Genomic DNA, 14,020 nt, shown 5'->3' with positions numbered 1-14,020 from the left:
GAAAATGGGATTAGGAATGCTGGAGGTAAGGGTTGCAGTCTTGAATAGGGATGTGAAGGAAGTCTTACCAAGAAGGTAATACCTGGGCACAAACTTGAAGGAGGTGAGAGAGGGGAGTTGTGCCAGTATTTAGGGGGAAGGTTTCATATGGAAGGAACTTGGAAGGAAAGGTCTAGGGGTAGAAGCACATAGTGCATGCCCAAGGAAGAGCTACAAGGTCAGAATGGCTGGGAGAGTGTGAGCAAGGGGATGAATAGTAGATGATGCCAGGGAGGAAGTGGTGGCTAGGCCATGGGAGACGTGGTAGATACCTTCAGGTCTTCGCCTGTTTTCTAGTGAAATGAGGAGAACCGGGAGGTTTTGATCAGAGAAGTGATATGGTATGACTTATATTTTAGAAGATTATTCTGGTGGCTGGGTTAAGAATTCAGTTAAATAGAGATTTACTGATCACCTAGTATATACCTGGAGACTTTCTAAGCAACGGTGCTTTAAAGATGAAGACAATAATTTCCTTGTTCCTGAGGTACCTGTTGAGTCGGGAGGAGGGAATGACATGCAAAGAGACCAGGGCCCCGGAATGTCATAAGTGGGACCTGGGGAAGACAGACTTGGGTATGTTCATTCAACTTGAGCATTTTGGGAAGGCTTCTTGAGAAGATGCCATCTCCTTTTTAAGGGTAATCAGAGTCAGCTGAGAAAGAAAGGTGGCAGGAGCATTAAAGGAGGAGGGAAAATATCAATAAAAGCATCAAGGCAATAAGTGCAATGGTGAGTCTGGGGAACCATAAGCAGATTGTTGCTGTTTTCTTTCTTGTCTTTCTATCTCTGTCTCTCTTTAGAGTTACAGAAGTGAGGCTTAGGTGGCTGTGTTGGGAGAAAGTTAAAGAAGTCCAGGGAGGAAATGGCATGGATGGCTTTTATATGGAAGGGACCTTGGCTATAGTGTTGAATCACTGAAGAATTTAAACAGAAGAATGACATCCTGTGCCCTGTTCAGCTCCTATCCCCAGTCCCTAAAGCAGTGCCTGGCACAGATGGGGAACAATAAACACTTGTTGAAGGCATTTACCTCTAGGCTCAGCCATAGCATCCTCTCCTTCAGGAGAATTCCATGAACCCTAGTCTTCCAGGGAGCCTGCCTGACTACTCCCAGTGTAACTTGATCATATCTCTGTCATAGTTCTTATCACTTTGTCCTGTCCTCATTCATTTTTCATATATCTCACTAAGTTGTAAGTTCCACGATGTCAGGAATTGTGCTTTATTCAAGCAATTTCAGTGTATTGAAAGAATAGAGAACAATTGGCATGAATATAAAATATTAGGCAGATGTAAGAAACTATGGCAAAGAGGGTAAAAAATGCAAATGGAGGTCAAGTGTATCTATTCTCCTATAGTCTAGTTATTTTAATTTAGCTCTTTATGATTAATATATATTTTTTTAAGTAGAGAACTCTATGGAGATAGCAATACAGCAGCACTGGGGTTTTCAATCTCTTTACCTGCTTACCTTCAATCAGTGTATCTAACTGGCAACTACACTCTTATTAAGTTCCACTTCAACATCTTTGTACTTCTTAGAAATCATGCCCCTTTGTATACAGCTGACCTGAATCAGCCTGAAATATTTGTTCAACAGCTAAACACAAGGTTAACTAAAAAAGACAATATGTGTTAGGAATTTGCAATAATTCAATCTATTGAACATCTACGATGTACTAATCACTCTTTTACTAAAGGACACATAAAAGAATAAAGGAAACTGCTCAATGGATCCATCATATAGAGAGAAAATTTCCTAATTAACTAGATAGTAGTTAATTATGTGATTGCATATCAATGCATTTTGGGGCTATTCAGCAACATGGGACAGCTAAGCCAGTTATTCAATAATATGACAAATGCAAACAGTCAAACGGAATGAATTCCCAACAAAATCCTAAGCTTTGTCAATAATATCTTTAGCAGAATTTTTTTTAACTAGATTTTCAGAGTTATTACCTTAAAAATGTTCTACTTAATTTTGATCTTAAATCTTCTGAATCCTTCAGAAATCCAAAGCATTGGTACAGGATTTGCCTCCTATTGAATTTTAGGGAATTCTCTGCCTCTAATAATTTCCAGGTGTCTTTTCCTGACTCACTCCCCTTGAACATATGTGCTTGTTTGGGGGTGGGCATAATTCTTTCTAATATAATATGTTCTTTAAATGTTAATTTTAAAACGTATGATGTGATTTAGATCGCATCTTTTATTCCTACATCTTTAATGAGTGTTAGTTAATTGTTTTAGCTTTTCTAATGATTTACTTAAAACAACCTCTCCAGTTGTATGCTCTTTCAAGACAATACCGTATAAATTCATACATCTAAAATGTCACATGTGGTTTGCTGAAAACAATTGTGTTTCTTCATTGCAAGTTTTCTTTACTTTTCTTTCATACTATTTCACTGACTTTTAAAATGTCAAGTAAAAATGCTAGGAAAAAAAGCCAGTTAAATTATATTCACATGGATAATAGCAATTGCCCTAAGAAGCAAAACTATTTGGTTGAGCACAATATAAAAATATAAATATAAACACAAACACATCCATAAACACATGTGTGTATGTTTAGATCTAAATCTTCAGACACCAAATGGCATTTGCAAACTTTGAAGACAAAGTCTACTTAAAAAAAAAAAGGCAAAAAAAAAAAACTGTAAAAGAGAAGAAAGCTTTGAAACATGTCTGTAAACCATGTGAAATGCATTTAGGTTTTTCAAAGTGAATTGAAGGCTTTCAATTTCAACAGAAGTAAATTGCTGTCATTATTAATAGCAGACATGTGGCAGTGTTTTTAATTGAGACCAAAAGTGAGGGTTCTTCCTGGCACAAAGACAGTGCAAAATCAGGGGCTGCAAAATGTTCTCAATCAAGGTTTAGTCTTGCAGACATTTTCTACATTGAAAACTCTCAGCAGGCAGCCTGGAGTTCAAGGGATAAGATATTTTGAAAAGTGGTGATAATCCTTGGAGCAGGAAAAGAATGTCTATCACTCCAATTAAATGAGGGTAACAAAGATTTATTTGTGGCTTTTGATGAGAATTAGGGTGACATGTACCCAAACAGAGGCTTCACATCAAGCATATTAGCACCTGCTCTTTTTCATTCTCTGACATTCTTTGTCCTGAGATTACACATTTCTCTCCAGCATGACGTGACTTAGGAAACTAAATATAATTTAATAAGTTTGTTCCTTTAATGAAAGAATTAAAATTTCCAAGGATGCATAAACTTAAACTGATATTACCTGGAAAGCAACAGAATATGGAGACTGCCTTCCAGGAATGTATAGTTTACCTGGGGAGACAGACGTGCTAGCAAATAATCGTAATTCAGTGTGATCAATTCAATAACAAGAATATGAACCAAGCTCACGGTAATATAAAGAAGAGAACTGGAAATTCTGCTTTTGGGGAGGGGTCATTGCTCAGAGAAATTTTCCTATAACAGTGAGTGGTTCTTAAACTTCATCATGCATCAGAATGGCCTGGGGGATTTGGTAAAACATAGAGCATTGGGCCTAACCCCAGAGTTCCTGGTTCAGTAAGCCTGGGGTGGGGATTTGCAGTTCTAGAAAGTTCATGGGTGTTGCTGATGCTGCAGGTTAGGAGACCACCCTCTGAGAACCTCTGCTATAAGGAAAGAGGTGCTTGGCTGGGTTTTTTAGGAGAAAAAGGACAGAGAACCATTCTAAGCAGACAAAATGCCAAGAGTGAAGGCCCAGATATGAAGTCTTTGGGAACTACAAATGGCCCTTGGAGCTGTAAAGAAGGCTCTGGTAGGCTCAGTCCTGGGCTGAATGGTTTCCCAGGATGCAGGACTAAAACCAGGACAGTTCTGAGCAAACTGGGACTGTGGGTGACCTGGGAAAAGCAGAGGATGAGGCCAGAGAGTTGGGCAGGATTCTCACGCTGATGTTGGTAAGCCCCAGACCTTAAGCAGAGGAGAATAATAAGGCTTATATTTTAGAAAAACAACTTTGAATGTCCTATGGATGAAAGACTGGGAGAGGAAGGAAGCTCCAGTGAGGATCCTGGCAGGGGGCTGTGGTGGTAAGTAGATGGGGAGGAAATGAAGCAGAGTATTTCAGGAGACAAAGCTCAATAGACTCATTGACCATGTGGGCGCCCAAAAGTGCAGGAGGCCTCGAAGGTTTGTGGTTTGGGGGCCGAGTGGATGCTGAGAGAAACAACCCTTATATAGCTGAGGAAGCCTAGACCTTAAAATTTTAAGTGATAGGTCAAGGTTATGCCTTATAATTAGTGGCAGAGCTATAACTAGAAATATCTTGATTGTACTATACAGCCTCTTTAATTCATTAGTCCTATTTATGTGATCTTTTGAAAATACTCCTAGCTGGTAGGTGTATGTTTGTGTGGTCATTATAGTGAGGATGACAGTACAAGTGAAAATGGAAAGCTGTTTTTATCAGTTGTGCTTAGAAACCTCTGTAGTTCTGGGTCCTGTTTGAGGGAGACATCCTTCCTCTTTCCAGAGGGAAAGCACCATGTATTGTATTTCATTCATGCCTTTTTACCCCTGGACTGACCCTTTGCATGCTTGTTTTTTCTAATCTTTGCTCCAAGTTTCACATCAACGAGACAGCATGCATACTTGGCCTTTGTGGGTCTTTGGGTGTACACTAAAAGTGACTAATATTGGCTTTTAAATGAATCTCTATTGCTTGAAATTAATCCCTTCTCTGTTTTTGGCCCGCTGTGTAACAGTGCTTCCAAACACAATCCATGTGAACCCTGTTGACACAGTGGGAGTGTTTCGAGGCTGCCCGAGGGACACCTTCCACTTAACGTCCTTGCTAATTGAAAATAAATCCCAAGTTTCAGCATGAGTCAGTCGACTTAATAGACACTCCATACAATTCCTGTTCTGCTGCTGTGCAAACAGGGGCCAGGCAAGCTTTATGCCTTTGGCCAGGGATAACCAGATTAAGATTCAAAAACAGAGGAGGGTCTTGGAAGTGGCTGTGTATGCAATGACTGGCACAGATATGTTCCTTCACCTAGATCAAAAGGAGACCACTTGCTTGACATCTGAACATACCTCTTCTATTGGCTCTTGGGCATCTTTGCCTTGACTTACTACAAGTCATGTGTCCTGCACTTTCAAGGGGGACAGGATTAGCTGGATTTTGGGGGTCACCCTAAGTCCCCCTCTACAAACATCTCCTTTCAAAGTAACACTGTGCCCCACGCCCAGTGGAGACCCAAACTTTCCCTGCTGCTCCAAGGACATTTATGGGACCCCATCCAAGTTAGCTCATCTTAGAACATGCCCAATATTTTAGCCTTATCATGACTTTTCTCAGAAATCAAAATCAGTGAGTTGAGTCTTTCATGTGAGCCAGGGGACATCCAAAGAAAGGTCCAGCAAATAGCTCTTGCTTAGAGGAAATCACTCTTAGGAGTACTCATGCCAACTTTTACTCTTACCTCTTATCTGTTCCTTCTTTCTTAATTGACTTTGCTTCTCAAACTGGTTCCGTTTTGTACTATATTCAGTCTTTGGGATCTCTGGTTGGCAGATGCCAATCCTTGTTTCATTTTGCTTTGGCTTACTTCCTTCACCTTCTTCAGCTTTCATTGCCTCAGTGCTGGAGACACAACTATTAAGCTTGACCTAGCTTTCCTTGCTCATGCAGGCTGCCATCTTATAGCTCTCATTCCTTTGGATCTTTGTTTTCCAGCAGCCACCAGGTTGGAAGGGGATCTGATAAATGAATTTATGTTGACACAACCATAGTTGACAATCCAACAATTTTGGATGGGGTGGTATCTTTTGGTGTCCTTCCAATCACACAATATAGGGAAATGTCTTCTCTGCTTGTCTTTAAGATTAGTTCTGGGTATGTGGGGGAGCTATTTAAACTGAGAATTGGTGTTCAGCCCTCTCCCTTCCCATTCATCAATTTTTCAATCCCTTGAGAACAATTATTTCCTATAAAAATAATTACTTTATGCTTTTATGAAAAATGACCATCCAGAACATCAACTAGTTTCATCCCCCATCCCATATTATCGACAGCCCATTGCAATATAAGTTAGAAAAGGCATAGCCCAAATACCCCTAAAGAGTGGGAGAAAGAGCTAAGGTGATGGTGGAGTTACACAGAGAAGGTTGGGTGTAACAAATGAGTATGATTGCTGAATTATTATATTGATCTTTCTTTAAGTCTCCAGTATCTTAGAGTAGCTAGAACTAAATACCTAAAATTGTGGAATTGCAACCCATACCAACCTTGGAATCTGTTCTACAACTAATTGTTACAATGTACTTTGAAATTTATTGTTTTTTTGAGTAAGTTATTTCATAAAAGGGAAAAAAAGTTGATTGTGATGATTAAAAAAAACTTCTAGCCTCCAGTGTTCTGTATCAGCTAGAAGGAGAAATCTGAGATGATGGAATGGTAGCCTATGACAAACTCTGGGATCTGTTCTGTAACTACTTGTTGAAAATTACTGCTTTTTTCTCTTTTCTTTGTATATTTGCTATATTATACAATAAAAAAAGTTTTAAAAACTGACTGTGCTATAAAAATTCATGCAATGCAGAAAAATACGAGAAGAAAGTTTAAAAATCACTTCCAATCTCATCTTAAAGAATTAGCTATCATTAGAATCATGTGAACAAATTTTCAGCCATCTGTCTATGAATATGTACAGAGAAAAGTATAGACAGATTTATAAGTATCATCTTATAAACATGAGGTCATGCTGTGTATTCTATATTTAAGTAAAAATAATTCAATTTACTTTTTTCTTAAATTAAATGGAAACTAATGTGAAAATAAAAGGATTTCATAACTTCCAATCAATGTTTTTCACCATAAAGATGCCTTCCTTAAAAGAAATCCTACCACTATGAATGAAAAAGCTAAGGGGGAACGTTAGGTGAGAGGAGTCATTAATTGCTTTAAACTACGTTTCAATTTTAGGTAGATAGATGGACTTTCCCTGCTGTGGAAAATGGAACATTGAGTACAAGCATACCTCATTTTATTGCACTTCACAGATATTGTATTTTTTTCAAATTGCAGGTTTGTGGCAACCTTGCATTAAGCAAGTATTTTGTCAACCGCATGTGTTCACTTCACGTCTCTCTGTCACCTTTTGGTAATTCTCCCAATATTTCAAACTTTTTCATTGTTATTATATTTGTTATGGTGATCTGTGATAGATGATTTTGGATATTACTATTGTAATTGCTTGGAGGTAGCACAAACATCACCCATATAAGAGATGAACTTAATGGATAAATGCTCTGTATGTGTTCTGACTATTTTATTACCCAGTCATCCCCTTTTCTCCCTCGCCTCTGGCCTTCCTGTTCCCAGAGACACAACAATATTGACATTAGGCTAATGAATAACATTACAATGGCCTCTGAGTGGTCAAGTGAAAGGAAAAGTTGCACATTTCTCACTTTAAATCAAAAGCTAGAATGAGTAAACTTAAGGAGGAAAGTGCGTTGAAAACCAAGATAGGCCAAAACTAGGCCTCTTAGGCCAAACAATTAGCCAAGTTGTGAATGAAAAGGAAAGATTCTTGAAGGAAATTAAAAGTGTTACTCCAGTGAACACATGAATGATAAGAGATATCACTTTTAATTTTAATTTAAAGTAATAGCTTTATCACTGATATGGAGAAAGTTTTAGTGGTCTGGATAGAAGATCAACCCAGCCACGACATTCCCTTAAGCCAAAGCCTAATCCAGAGCAAGGTCCTAACTTCGATTCAATGAAGGCTGAGAGAGGTGAGGAAGCTGCAGGAGAAAACGCTGAAGCCAGCAGAGGTTGGTTCCTGAGGTTTAAGGAAAGTCTTGTCCATAACATGAAAGTGCAAGATGATGCAGCAAGTGCCGATGTAGAAGCTGCACAAGTTTTCCAGAAGACCTTAGCTAATATAATTGATGAAAGTGGCTATGATGAACAACAGATTTTCAGTGTAAATGACACAGCCTTATACTGGAAGAAGATGCCATCTAGAGCTTTTATAGTTAGAGAGGAGAAATCGACGCCTGGCTTCAATGCTTCAAAGGACCGCCTGATGTTCTTGCTAGAGGCTAATGCAGCTGACGACTTTAAGTTGAAGCCAGTGCACATTTACCATTCTGAAAATCCTAGGGCCCTTAAGAATGATGCTAAATCTACCCTGTCTGTGCTCTATAAATGGGAAAGCCTGGATGTTAGCACATCTGCTTACAATATGGTTGACTGCACGTTTTAAGTCCACTGTTGAGACATACTGCTCAGAAAAAACAGATAATTTTCAAGTTATTACTGCTCATTGACAATGCACCTGGTGACCCAAAAGCTTGGATGAAGATGTACAATGAGATGAATGTTGCTTTCATGCCCGCTAACACAACATCCATTCTGCAGCCCATGGGATCAAGGAGTCATTTTGACTTTCAAGTCTTATTATTTAAGAAACATATTTTGTAAGGCTATTGTTGCTCTAGATGGTGATTCCTCTGATGGATTTGGGCAAAGTCAATTGCAAACCTTCTGGAAAGGAGTCACCATTCTAGATGCTATGAAGAACATTCATGATTCATGGGAGAACACCAAATTACAGCATTCATAGGAGTTTGGAAGAAGTTGATTCCTACCCTCATGGATAACTTTGAGGGGTTCAGGACTTCAGTCGAGAAAGTCGTGGCAGATGTGGAACTAGAGCTGGAAGTAGAGCCTGAAGATGTGACTGAATTGCTGCAATTTCATGAGAAAACTTTAACAAATGAAGAGTTGCTTCTTACAGATGAGCAAAGAAAGTAGTTTCTAGAGATGGAAACCATTCCTGCTGAAGATGCTATGAATATTGCTGAAATGATGACAAAGGATTTGGAATATTATATAAACTTAGTTAATAAAGAGGTAGCAGGGTTTTGGAGGACTGACTCCAATTTTTTTTTATGTGTGTGTGCTGTATGGTAGGAATCACATCTCATGCCTTTTCTCTGTGACCATCCTGTTATTGCAGCCCCATTTGTTGAATTTTTCTTTCTTCTTCTTTTTTTTTGGAAAGTGGTTGGGCTGGGAATCAAACCCAGGTCTCCAGTATGGCAGGAAAGAACTCTACCACTGAACTACCCTTGTACCCCCAGAGTCCCATTTTGAAAGAAGTTCTACTGTGGGTACAATGCTATCAAACCGCATGGCATGCTAGAAAGAAATCTTTCATGAAAGGAAGAGACAAACAATGTAACAAAATTCATTGTCTTATTTTAAGAACTTACCACAGCCAACCCAACCCTCAGCAACCACCAACTTGCCCGGTCAGCAATCATCAATCTCAAGGCAAGACCCACCACCAGCAAGAAGATTACGACTCACTGAGGGCTCAGATGATGGTTAGCATTTTTTAGCAATAAATTATTTTTAAATTAAAGTCTGTCCATTGTGTTTTTAGACATAATGCCATCGCGCATTTAATAGACTATGGTATAGTGTAAACATAACTTTTATATGCACTCAGAAAGCAAAAAAATGTGTGTGACTTGCTTTTTTGCTATATTTGCTTCATTGTGGTGGTCTGGAGCTAAGCCCACAATATTTGTAAGGTGTGCCTGTAATTTTACACCGCCTCCAGCCTCCCTCTTATGTCTGTTATGATTTTTCCCATTATGTTTCATGCCATTTATATCACCTTTTGTAGCCATAGCTTGTTTAGTCTTAGTTCTATTTGTCAATGGTTCCTTATACCATTTCTTCTTTTACTGTAGCTTTTCTAGTCCTTGTGACATTATTTTGATTTATCACTTGGTTGGCTGGATTTCATTCTTAAACACTTGAAAGGAAAATTTGGCTGGCAACCAAATTTCAGGATCACTTTCTCTTAGAATCTTGTAAGCAATTGCTTCACTAGCTTCTGGCATCAAATATTAGTCCTCAGTTTCCCTACTCAGCTTGTGGTTGGCTGGTTTCATTACCACCTATTTCTTGAGTTATTTCGTGTTCAGGACTTTTGACCTATTATCTTTGTACTTGAAGGGCACCTTGGTTGGGCATAAAATTCTTGGGTCATACTTTCTTTTCCTTATAACTTTGCTTCTTTGTATTTGGGCAGAAAAGTAGGAGACCAGTCTGATATTCTCTAGCTGCTTCAATTTGGATGACTGAAGAATTCTTGATTTTCATCTTGAAGGTTAATGATAACCTGAATAATAAGTTTCACTATATCATTTTGTATCAATTTTCTTGAACATGTGTTCCTACGATCTATAGGACTCTTCTTTCTGCATTTTAGGAAAAAAAAAATTCTTGATGTATTTTCCTGGCTTTTTCATTTGCTGGCTTTTTCTTTAAGACTACTAATTTCATACCTATTATATTCTCTTTGTCATAAATGATTGTTTTTTTTTCACTTACATTTACTTGGATTGTTTTAAGCTACTCTTTTATGCCATAATTTATTTCTGACTCTTATTCTTGCTGTTTCTAATCTATTTATTGGTTTTGCGATTCAATTCTATAGTTCATCTCAACCTGGTTTTTTTCAATCCTCTTTTACTAATTTTTTCATGGAATTCTTTTTAGTGTTTGAGCAGAGATTTTATGTGCAGAAAGAACTATTTATGGGTTAGTTGGTGTAAATGAATAGTCGACTCAAGCTGCAATTTTTAAAATCTAATTTGAAGACAACCATTTTATCACTCTATTTGTATATACAAATTTAATACAAAGCATTAGTCTTATAAGTTTGAATTACTTTATTTCTGTATTTGTTTTTTAAGGCCCATGCACTTATACGTTTCCTTATCCAACAAAGAGGAGTCACTTTACCTCCTCTTTTCAGGTTGACTGAAATTTTCTGGACTAAAAATTCAAGATCTCATTGCAATTGCTTTTCCATCAAGGATCTGAGCCCAGCAGGCATGTTTTGGGGGCCATACACTTCTGGGAGACTCCCATTCAAGTGGAGAAGGCAGGTACAGTTTTTCCAATCATGCCCTGCATGAGATATCTGCCCAGGTGGCATCACAGGGACTGAAATCCAGTGTATGCTTTGTCAAACCACAGCCCCAGCTAGGGTTTCAGTCATCCTGGAGGAAGGGCACTTTGACTAATTGTTTTGCCCAGAGCAGCTGTTTTTTTCTCTAACTGGTATAGCTCAAAGGATGTCTCTTAATTAATCAACTTTTTCTCCTAGAGCTGGTATCTTTTCTAATCTGTATAAAGTCATTTTATAGTGGTGCTAGTGGTGGCCTTGTGTCCAAGCCCCAGATGGCATGCTCAGTCTTTTCAGATAGGCAGATACCACTGTGAGATTGGCAAAGAACCTCACTTTTTTGGTAGGACTTAATTTTCCAACACAACTTGTCATGTGTCCACCACTCATCTTCTCCAGGCTTTATCAGGGATGGATGGGATATCTCCTAACCTGGATGGCTGGAACTCCTTACCATCCTTGGGTTGCAGCCAATTTATTTTGTGAACTGCTGTGTGACATGATCGATTCAATTAACCTCCTTACTGCCTTGTTGGATTCTGCATTTTTTTCACATTTTTCTTTCTTGGATCTGGGCCACATTCTACAGTGATTTATTCACATGTGTTTCCCAATTCCTTAATGGAAAGCACTTGGGAAATTTCTTTTTAAGTTATATTTGAATTTCTTCTATTTCTTTTGTTTTCTTTCTAGTGGAGTCCATCATGCATGTTTGTCTCTCTCTCTCCACTTTTTTTCCTTCTCATTGTTATTTTTATTGTCATTATTTTACTTTTATGCTCTGTGTATTTGTATAATGGGTAAGAGGAGGGCTTCTCCATCTGAACTTGTTTTGGTGACCCAGGGGATCAAACCAGATGTTCACTGGAGTCCTATCTGGATGGTGCCTTGTTAAGGAGTCCCAATCTCTGAGTATTAATAACAATTTCCCGATATCAACCATCACACACTATACTTTAGACAGAGAAAGACCAGTGAGGGTGCATGGAGGGACTGCCACTGGGGGGCAATGGCTACAGTCTCTTTAAACTGTAAACACCCAATTCATCTGTTGGCTACATCCAACTTGGCAAACAGTGAAACTGGTCTAGGATGCATTTCCTGAGAAGAATTTTCAGTAATATACAATTTAAAATTTGAACTCGAAAATAAATAATGTGGGCATGAATAGAGTTGACTTGCCTTTATTTTTTTTAGCATGATTGGAAGTTTGTTAAATTGAATAGAAATTAGAAATTTCTTAAACAACTGAGGGGATAAAAAATCCATCTTTGGAATGTTTTCTTCATGATTCTTAAGACTATTCATGAGACAAGAGAATTGACGACATGCATTTGATTTCATTGTTGGTAATATTTGCGGTGTCAAAAAGAGGGGGAGAGGTGCCCAAAGTTGGAAAATATGGAAATATTGTCTCAACTTTCAAAAGAGGGGAGAAAGGTTGATGACAAAACTCTACAGCAGATCATTAAAGAGTTTGGTTTTGATCATTTCTTTTAAACAAGGGTAGAATGGTCCAACTCAATTTTTATTTGTACAATGTACAATGACGAGTGTCCTGTTTTGGGAGACTTCTTGCCATTCTGAAGCATGTCTTTAGGAAGAAGATGTGTCCTTGCTGTGCAAGCCCTTAAAGGCTCCACTTGACACCCAGGAGATGGTTGACACTTAGGTATGAGATCCTTGTTTCCTCATTTATAAAATGGACTGAGACTGCATTTATAGCACCTCGTATCATGCACAGCACATGGTTTGCTTTAAAAGCTCTTTACACTCTTCAAATTTGCTTTAAAATGCTCTTTATAACCATGCCCTTTTATTCTCCTTGGCTAGTAAGATGCCTGACCGCATCTGCTAAAGGTAGCAGAAAAAGTTTCAGTAGCCACTTCCTATCATACTTTCTCCCACCTCTCTGCCCCACTTATACTCTCAAAGCATGTAAAAGTAGCAGATACTGTCAGGCATATTTTATAGAGAATTCTTGGATCAACTGTATATTGGCTTAGATGATCTAAAAAATCACTTCCAGCACTATGATTCCATGGTTCTTTACCTTTTATGACACCACAATCTCTAAACATAGCAGAAACAGCATTGGGCCTTAAAGTGGCCTGTCCTTTTTCATTGGGTACACTCGGGTTACTATGACTGCTTCTCATCTGTTTGTTGTCTCAACTCTTCTACGATGGTGAGTGAATATCTCTGTGGGAAAATAATTCTCCACTACCAATGACTCCAAAGAATGTCTTATTGGCTCTTGTGAATGAGAAAGGCTAGAGCTGGGCAACCTGTACCCAAACAGAAGGATGGATCGAGGTGTGAGCTCTTTCCCTTAGGAAATCTCTAGAAGTACTTTCTGTGGAATGCAATTTGATTTTCCCTACTCAAGTGTAGAAATCATCTTCATTGCCTCACAATAGATTGCTGGTTTCCTTGCCTACTCCTGCTTTATCCTGGTCTCCTCTGAATGTACCAAGTATGGCATGCAACAGTAAGTATTCAAGTCTGTGTCCCAGAGGGCGAGAGTTGTGCACCGAAGCCTTCATTTATGTAGTAATTCATCTAACAAGAATGTACGGCGCATACACTGGCTCACTGCCGCAGCACAGTGAGGGAAGCCCTTAGGGACATGAGCCATAGCTTACAATTGTAACTGTGAGCAAAGATCCCCATTCCCAACATGGTGCCTGCCATTTCCCAGGTGTTTAGTTTGCTAGCTGCTGAAATGCAATATACCAGAAACAGAATGGCTTTTAAAAAGGGGAATTTAATAGGTTGCTAGTTTACAGTTCTAAGGCCAAAAAAAATGTCCCAATTAAAATGAGTCTATAGAAATGTCCAATCAAAGGCATCCAGGGAAAGATACCTTGGTTCAAGAAGGCCAATGAAGTTCAGGATTTCTCTCTCATCCGAGAAGGCACATGGTGAGCACAGTTTCATCTGTTAGTTTTCTCTCCTGGCTTCCTGTTTCATGAAGCTCCCCAGGAGACATTTTCCTTTTTTAT

At 38.7% G+C, this 14,020-nt stretch overlaps 1 long non-coding RNA gene across 2 annotated transcripts in view; it reads left to right on the top strand.

Moving 5' to 3' along the window:
- The first annotated feature begins 13,104 nt into the window (after positions 1 to 13,104).
- Positions 13,105 to 14,020, top strand: part of LOC143662707 (uncharacterized) — a 32,092-nt gene continuing 31,176 nt past the window's right edge. The window contains exons 1-2 of one of the 2 annotated variants that reach the window (XR_013165559.1): positions 13,105 to 13,203; positions 13,436 to 13,506. This is a non-coding gene — a long non-coding RNA (uncharacterized LOC143662707). The remainder of the gene's footprint in view (positions 13,204 to 13,435; positions 13,507 to 14,020) is intronic. The other variant, XR_013165560.1, reaches the window with a different exon arrangement.

The sequence above is a fragment of the Tamandua tetradactyla genome, chromosome 18 (assembly GCF_023851605.1).
Source record: "Tamandua tetradactyla isolate mTamTet1 chromosome 18, mTamTet1.pri, whole genome shotgun sequence".
Classification (NCBI taxonomy): Eukaryota; Metazoa; Chordata; class Mammalia; order Pilosa; family Myrmecophagidae; genus Tamandua; species Tamandua tetradactyla.
The sequence above is the reverse complement of the archived record's forward strand: the minus strand, read 5'-3'. Positions and strand labels throughout refer to the sequence as shown.